Source organism: Anser cygnoides, chromosome 19 (assembly GCF_040182565.1).
Source record: "Anser cygnoides isolate HZ-2024a breed goose chromosome 19, Taihu_goose_T2T_genome, whole genome shotgun sequence".
In the NCBI taxonomy this organism is placed as follows: Eukaryota; Metazoa; Chordata; class Aves; order Anseriformes; family Anatidae; genus Anser; species Anser cygnoides.
The window spans coordinates 4,746,521-4,753,273 of record NC_089891.1 but is presented as its reverse complement, the minus strand read 5'-3'; the positions used below and the strand labels follow the sequence as shown (position 1 = coordinate 4,753,273).

The 6,753-nt window shown below is 54.2% G+C and overlaps 1 long non-coding RNA gene and 1 other non-coding gene across 2 annotated transcripts; both read left to right on the top strand.

Moving 5' to 3' along the window:
* Nucleotides 1-320: 320 nt before the first annotated feature.
* Nucleotides 321-3,608, top strand: LOC106034835 (uncharacterized). The gene is made up of 3 exons (XR_007168010.2): nucleotides 321-694; nucleotides 2,699-2,882; nucleotides 3,463-3,608. It is a non-coding gene; the product is annotated as an uncharacterized lncRNA (long non-coding RNA).
* LOC125184270 (small Cajal body-specific RNA 16) lies at nucleotides 762-930 on the top strand. Its single transcript, XR_007168012.2, has one exon. It is a non-coding gene; the product is annotated as a small Cajal body-specific RNA 16 (non-coding RNA).
* Nucleotides 3,609-6,753: the final 3,145 nt, after the last annotated feature.

The window sequence follows — 6,753 nt, the reverse complement described above, 5'->3', positions numbered from 1 at the left end:
CCTGAGGGAGGCGTACTGGGGCTGGGGGTCAGTTTGTGGGGGGGGCTGAGGGGGAAGGTGGGGGCTTGGGGGGGTTTATGGGGGGCTGGGGGAAAGTGGGAGCTGGGGGAGGGGCGGGGGGTTATGTTGGGGGCTTGGGCAGGGTGGGGGGGGTCGTAATGGGGCTGGGGGCTTGGCTGCAGGGGGCTGGGGGTTGGTTATGGAGAACTGGGGGTAGCGGGGAGCTGTGGCAGGGCTTGGGGGTTGTATCGGGGGCGGGGGGTAAGGGTGTGGAGGGTTGGGGGGGTCATGCTGGGGCTGGGGGTTGGTTATGGAGAACTGGGGAAGGGCTGGGGGCTTGTACTGGGGGTTGGGGGTCAGGGTACAGGGGGCCGGGGGTTAAGGTAGAGGAGGCTAGGGGGAGGTGGGGATTGGGGGGTCACATTGGGCTGGGGGTCAGGGTATGGAGGGCTGAGGTGGGCACTGAGGGGCAGCGAGGTGCCACGGGGGTGCAGGTGCTGAGGCACAGGGGAGAATGCAGGGCCTGGGAGGCGGGCAGGGGCCAGGCCGCGGGGGTGGCACGAAGCAGCTTCTCCCTGAGCCTCGTGTGTCGCAGGATCTGCGCTGGGGGTCGCCTCCGGAGGAGCCACAGCCCTGCAGGCCTGAGTTGTGAGCAAAGGTCGCCGAGTCTGCGTGGGACGTCCGTGTCCCTCAGGTGAGGGGGAATTGGGCAAGGCAGGAACCCTGCCTGTCCGCAGTTACTGCAGTGGGCCGGGTGGGTGGGGGGCCTGGGGACGGCCGCTGGCGGCTGCCTCTCAGCCCGTGCCTGCCGGCCTCCCCCGCGCCCCAGATCAACCCCCCGCGGGCTCCCCGCCGGGGTTCCTCCCGTGCAGTAACAGGTGTGAGCATCCATGCAGCGTTTGGTGGTCATGTATGATACTGCACACAGTGCGAGCTTGCCTTTGCCAGGGGGAGAGTCCCCGGATGGCCTCTGGATTCGTTTCTTTAACCTGTGCTGTATTGGTTTAAAAATCGAATTGTAGAAATAAATGACGTTGCCCTTCCTTTACAGGCAGGTTTTACAGACGTTGAAGGTAGAATTTGGATACACTGCTGACATTTTTTTTCCTTGATTATCGCAGGAATAATTTATCGATTTATCTGAATTCCAAAGCTTTAGTTCCCAGGTAGCAGGGAACGCTGACAGGCGGGATTCTTTACTTGAACAACGTGTGAGGTTTTGTTGGAAGCTGTGTGCTTTGCTCTCCCGTTACATCCGTGCTTTTCTTCAGTGTTGACTTTTCTCCTCCAGCCGAGGAGTTCAGCTGAGGTCCCAGCTAAGGCAGCTGTGCGTCCTCGCAGGCCTGGGTTGTGAACCTGGCACCAAAGTGGTCTGGGCTTCTGAAAATAATACTTTTCCAAGAGAAAGCAAGGCATTTTTCTTGTTGTTTTCTTGGTGTTCATCAGGCGCTCAGCGCTAGTATGCATTTGGCGTTTTTCAAGGTCAAAATGCTATAGGGAAGGATTTTAAAGACAGCTGGGGGGTGGTGGCTGCTTTTCTCAGGTGTTTCAGTGGAGCTCATACAGAGAAGATGGATCTGAGTGTGGCAGCGGTCCCTAGCTTCAGCTGAACTTCTGGCTAACACCCTGCCTGCGTAATGCTCTCTGTTCAAAAAACATTGCATGATGTTTTGTGCTACTCAGTTTGGCGTTGTTTTGTTTTACTCTGGCAAGGAGCAGTCTCGAGGGGTTCCTTTGAGTCTGCTGTGCACCTAGCTAGAGCTGGGAGTTGTTTGTGTCAGACCAAGGGGAAAGCCTTTGGGCTTTCATTTGAAGCTTGCCTGGTAATGGCAAGGAGACGTGAAGTACAGCTTTCGTATCTAAAACTGGACAGGAGCAGGGAAGGCCAAGTACAGCACAGTTCAGAGATAATAAAAGTCCAGTTCTCAACTCTTCTGAACGGAGATCCAGACTCAGAGGGTTTCCCGTGAAATCCTGCCCAGCTGCCAGCAGCCCCGCGTGGGAGCAGCTCCCATGGCCGGCCGGGCCTGGGGAAGGTCCTGCTGGGAGGTGCAGCAGGCATCAGGCGGTGTGGCCCTCCCCCGCAGCAGGATCGAAACCAAAGTCTGTACGTTTCTGAGCTGACAAAAGCACTGCCATTTTCACTGAAGGCATCAGTGGCAAAGCGTTTGTTTCATCCGTGTAAGTAGGAACACGTGTTTGGAGTAACCTGGGTTCACTGCATCTCTTGACCAGCCTGCCAGGCTCCCTGCAGCTTTCTTTAAGCTTGCAAGGCACACACAGGTGTGACAGAGCGTTCCCTAGTGCAGCCTTCAGCAGATGGGCATGAGAGCTTAATGATTTTTTTCTCACCTGTATCAACTCTTACCAAGAAGCGAAAGGTAGTGCTTCTTCCTACAGACATCATCTAACAGAGCAAGTGTTGTACCTGAGGTAAAACTGCAGCAGTGATGCAGTTTAACATCCCCCTTTTGATCCTTCCGACTGTGTAAGGTGAATTTCAGTCAGCCGTGACAGTTGTTCGGGTTCGGCTGTGCAGTGGCTGAAAGATGATGGGGTTTCCAGCAGCACCTGGGGGAGGGAGGTTGGTCGGCTCCTGGGCTCTCGTGTCAGGCTCTCGTCTGAAACCTAGCAACGGCAGCTTTCCGGTGTGCACGTGCCCCGAAGTGCCCCTGAACGCTCGCTGCTCTTTGTGTAGGTGTTCCTGCTCGCCACGGAGGCTGCTGAGTCTGCGCCCTGCCCCAGGCCGAGGTAACGGAGCTCAGCTGGGCTCTCTGCCCACTGGAGGCACAGCTGCGTGCTTTGAACCTGCAGCCAATCCTCCCTTTCTGCTTCATCTTGAACTCACCCGGACAGAGCTGCCTGATGGGGTCAGACTGCAGGTAGAAAGCATTTCACTTCTGCGCTCCTGCAGACTGACACCCTGTGTTCATTATTACTGAAAAAAGCATTTCCCTTTCCTTTCACTAATGTCACCCTCTTCCTGGGTTACCGACTGGTATTTTCTGCCACATGGGCTGTCAAAGTGTATGGAGCCCTGTATAGGGCGGTTGAAAATATCCTGATCTTTGTTGCACCGGGAAATTGAGCTGTACTTATCCTTTAAGTCAAAAAAATGATAAATGGTTCTATGGTAAATATATAGCTATATTTAAAACTTGACAGGTTTCTAATAAAGGAGGGAAGAAATACGAGTAAGAAATAAATCTTCTAAGCTTGAAGAATATTCCTTTTTAAAAGTTGTCTGACTGAGGGTTTTCCTCAACTACCTTCTAAAGGATAAAGCATTTTCTCATTTCAATTAACGTGCAGTGTAACCATTTGTGAGAGGGATCGCTAGCTGTTGGTGGCACTTGTTGGGCCTGGTGCCCTGGCACATGCACTGAACAGCTCTGACATCTGCGTGCAGCTTTCCCTGCTGTGTGCTTGTTCTGCTTCAGTGTCCTGGTCGTTTCTTTACAGGTGGCTGAACTGAAGGTCTCTGCGTGACGGTGGGAGTGCTGCCCTTGCGGTTCCCTGTGGTTATATCTGCGTGGTCTCTAGGTTATAGAAGGTAATTTTGTCTAAGTAGATGGTAAACATTAATAAAATCCAGTTCTTCAAGCTGACTGTGTTTAATGCCTGCTAGTATGCATGAACAAAGCAAAAAGATTTTAACTCCCTGGAAGTGTGCACGTAGACAGGTAGGCGCATAAAACCTTCTCCTGTGCTGACACCTGTGCCCAGGGCAGTCATGCTGGGGGCGCATGGTGTTCTCTGGGTGTGGTGCTTCGGGGATCTGTAGGAGAAATTCAGTCTTTGACAGTCGCTAAAGCAATCCTGAAAGAATCTGAACATCTTCTTGGTGTGCCAAGCGCTGGTCTCCACTAGAGGGTGCGAGGGTCTGCAGAATGGTGGCATTTCCCTGAAACTGGGAGACTTCCTTTAATCGGATGCGCGAGCAGCAAGGCTGTGGCAGGATTATGTTCCAGTTGAAGAACTCTGCTCTTTGTGTTGGCAGCAGCCCAGGTTACATCTGCTTTATATAACCCATCAGCTGCGCTCGCCGTGAAGCCCATGTGATGCTCAGCCCTGGCCGTCGTGCATCCTCTTGTGCTCTTAGGCAATGCACGCGTGCGCCCCGGGGGAGGCAGCTCTGCTCTGCGTTGGGTACAGCTACCACGTTCCCTTCCCTTTCATCTGAGTCGTAAAATCTACCCTTGCTAAGCAAACAGTAAGTTTTCATTTGCACTGCAAAGAGCCTGGCTTCTAGGTTTCTTTTCATAGGGGGAATTTCCACTGAATCTGCAATATTCCCAGTCCGAACCAAGCCTGAGGCTGGTGTGTTGTGAAACCATGCTGGCTGCTGAGCCGACAGGTGGTGCCTCTTCCCTGGGCTGCAGCAGCCATGCTGCTCCTTGGCCAAGTACAGAATTTCTTCCTTGCTAAATTTTGCCTCTGAGTGTCATGTTCAGGACAAATTCCTGAGCAGAACCAAACCTGGCCCTGTTCCTGAGCAATGCTGCCTTTGCTAGAGCAGTGAGAACTTGAAAGGAGGTATCGGGAGGAGCGATGGCCGTCTCGGAATACTTGATTGCTGCAGCTTGAATGTGTGCTCCTCTCTGCTGGTACTGGATGGGGTCAGTGGACATTTAAAGCCCACTTTTTGCATCTGAGAGGGGAGCGGTTCCTTTGCCTACCACTGCCAGCTCTGTGTTGGGGTGGAGGCTTGCTGGGGAGCAATGGGGACGTGGTGGGAACGCGTAGGTGCTCACGGGGCTGAAAGGAATGCGCCTGCGGATGGCGAGGAAGTGAGGCAGTGCCTGGAGGAAGGGCAGTCCTGCAGTGCCTTTTCTGCTTTTGCTTTGTTTTAAAGGAAACTTTTTACATCTATTTGACCTTGTGGCTTCTGCAAAAATAATGTTAATGCGCTCTCTGGAGATTTGAACTCAGAGTAGGTCAGCGAGAAGTTGGTCACTGTGTTCCTTTTTAAGTGCTTTTTCCCAGCTTCTGCTTGGAGACGCCGTGTCACAGTCATGTGCACATGACTGCCACGTGTGGCTCCCAGCTCGCCCAGGTTTTTGTGAAAGCAGAGCTGAAGCTCGTTGGTTACACTGGCAGTGCTGCTCTGGTGAAATCCTCCTGGGGCTGACTAACAGGCAGGGCACAGCTTTCATGGGCTCGGTTTGCTGAGGTCTCTGCTGCTGACAAGGAAAGTGGATTAGAGATTGCAAGCAGCCTTCGTTTGAGGAAAGCACAACTGGCTTGGGGGGAGTGAGTCAGTTGTGCGTTTGGGGCTCTGGAAAGTGTTCATCATGCTGAAGTATCGTCCTTATTCATCGGCTGAAGTGACTCCAACTGAGTTGTGAAGGTGGCTTACGTCTGTCGGGAGCAGTGAGTGTTGCATCCCTGCGTTCCCTGTCCGGAGCCTCTTGTGCCCAGGGAACACGGATGTGCCCGGCTTTGCTTGTTGGACACCCGTGGGGTTCTCCTACAACCTGAAGCTGCTGGGAGCCTTTTAAATAGCAACTGAGAATTTGATGTCAGGACAAAGAGCGCACAAACATCCTGGTCATGAAGCATTGGTATCACATGGGTATGTTTTAACCCTGTCCTATTTTCCCAGAAGTTTTGCCCACTAGTTGGGTAAGTGTGTAAATCCCTAATGGGATTAGCACCGGGCTTGTCCAGAAGGGAAATTGTTTCTGACCCGGTGCTCAGCAAGGTGCTGTCCCTCCCCTGGCTGCTCTGGCTCACCCTGTGAAAGCAGGGAACGCCAAACGGCTGTGGGGAGGTGCTGGGCCAAATCCTGCAGTGGCAGCTGCTCCTCCCAACAGCAACACAGCTGAAATATCGGTGTGAGTGAAAGAAGGCAGGGTATAACCACGTCCCTGCTGCAGCTGGCTCTCCTGGGGTGACAGCAACAACATGGACGGTGTTGTGTGCGGACAGGAAAGGGGGCAATGCCTTCCAGGTGTAGCTCTGCAGGGACAGCATCCTGGTACGCTCAGCCACGGGGATTTCATACCTCCGGGACCTCCTCATGCTTGGAAAGCACTTGGAGAACCAGAGGGAGCTCACATTGTGCAGGTGAGGTGCGGTGATTGGGGCAGGCTGAGCTCCTGCAGCGGGGTCAGAGGGGAGTGCAGTGTTGTCACTGCCAGGTCTGCTGAACCGTGGCAGTCACCTCGTGATCTGTCAGCCTGGGGGCTCTGCAGTCCAGAGTATTTTTCTGAGACATTCACTGCTAGATCTAACCATCCTTTTCTTCTAGAGGAGCTGCCATCGGCTCTGTAGGATTCAGGCCCAGCCTTGTTCCCAAGTGAGCTGGGCTGAGCACCCCTCTGGGGACACCTCTGCCAGCAACCCAAGCTCAGTCCTCTCACCACCAGCCCCCGAAGCAGTGCCTTACCCCGGCTCCCCAAGCGCACCCCATTTATTTTCCTTCCCCGGCTGCGAAGGAAGCTGTGAGCAGAGTGCTTTGGTGGTTGTAAACATCCCCCCCCCCCCCGTCCAAGCATGACGAATCGCTTGGAGGAGCCCCGTTAAGGTCGAGCCATGCACTTGTTTGTGCGGTTTGCGAGACATTCCTTCCCGAGTGGGTGAGGATAGCTCATCTCAGAGCCCGCGGGTCTCAGAGCAATGAGTTATGTTGGACGAGCTCCCCGTGCTGACGGCATGCCGGGGAGGAAGCATGCCTTGTTGGAGCAGGGCTTTGGGGCTGGAGGGAGCGCTGCTCGTTGGCAGGTCACGGTCCTGGTGGCCCCTGAGTGC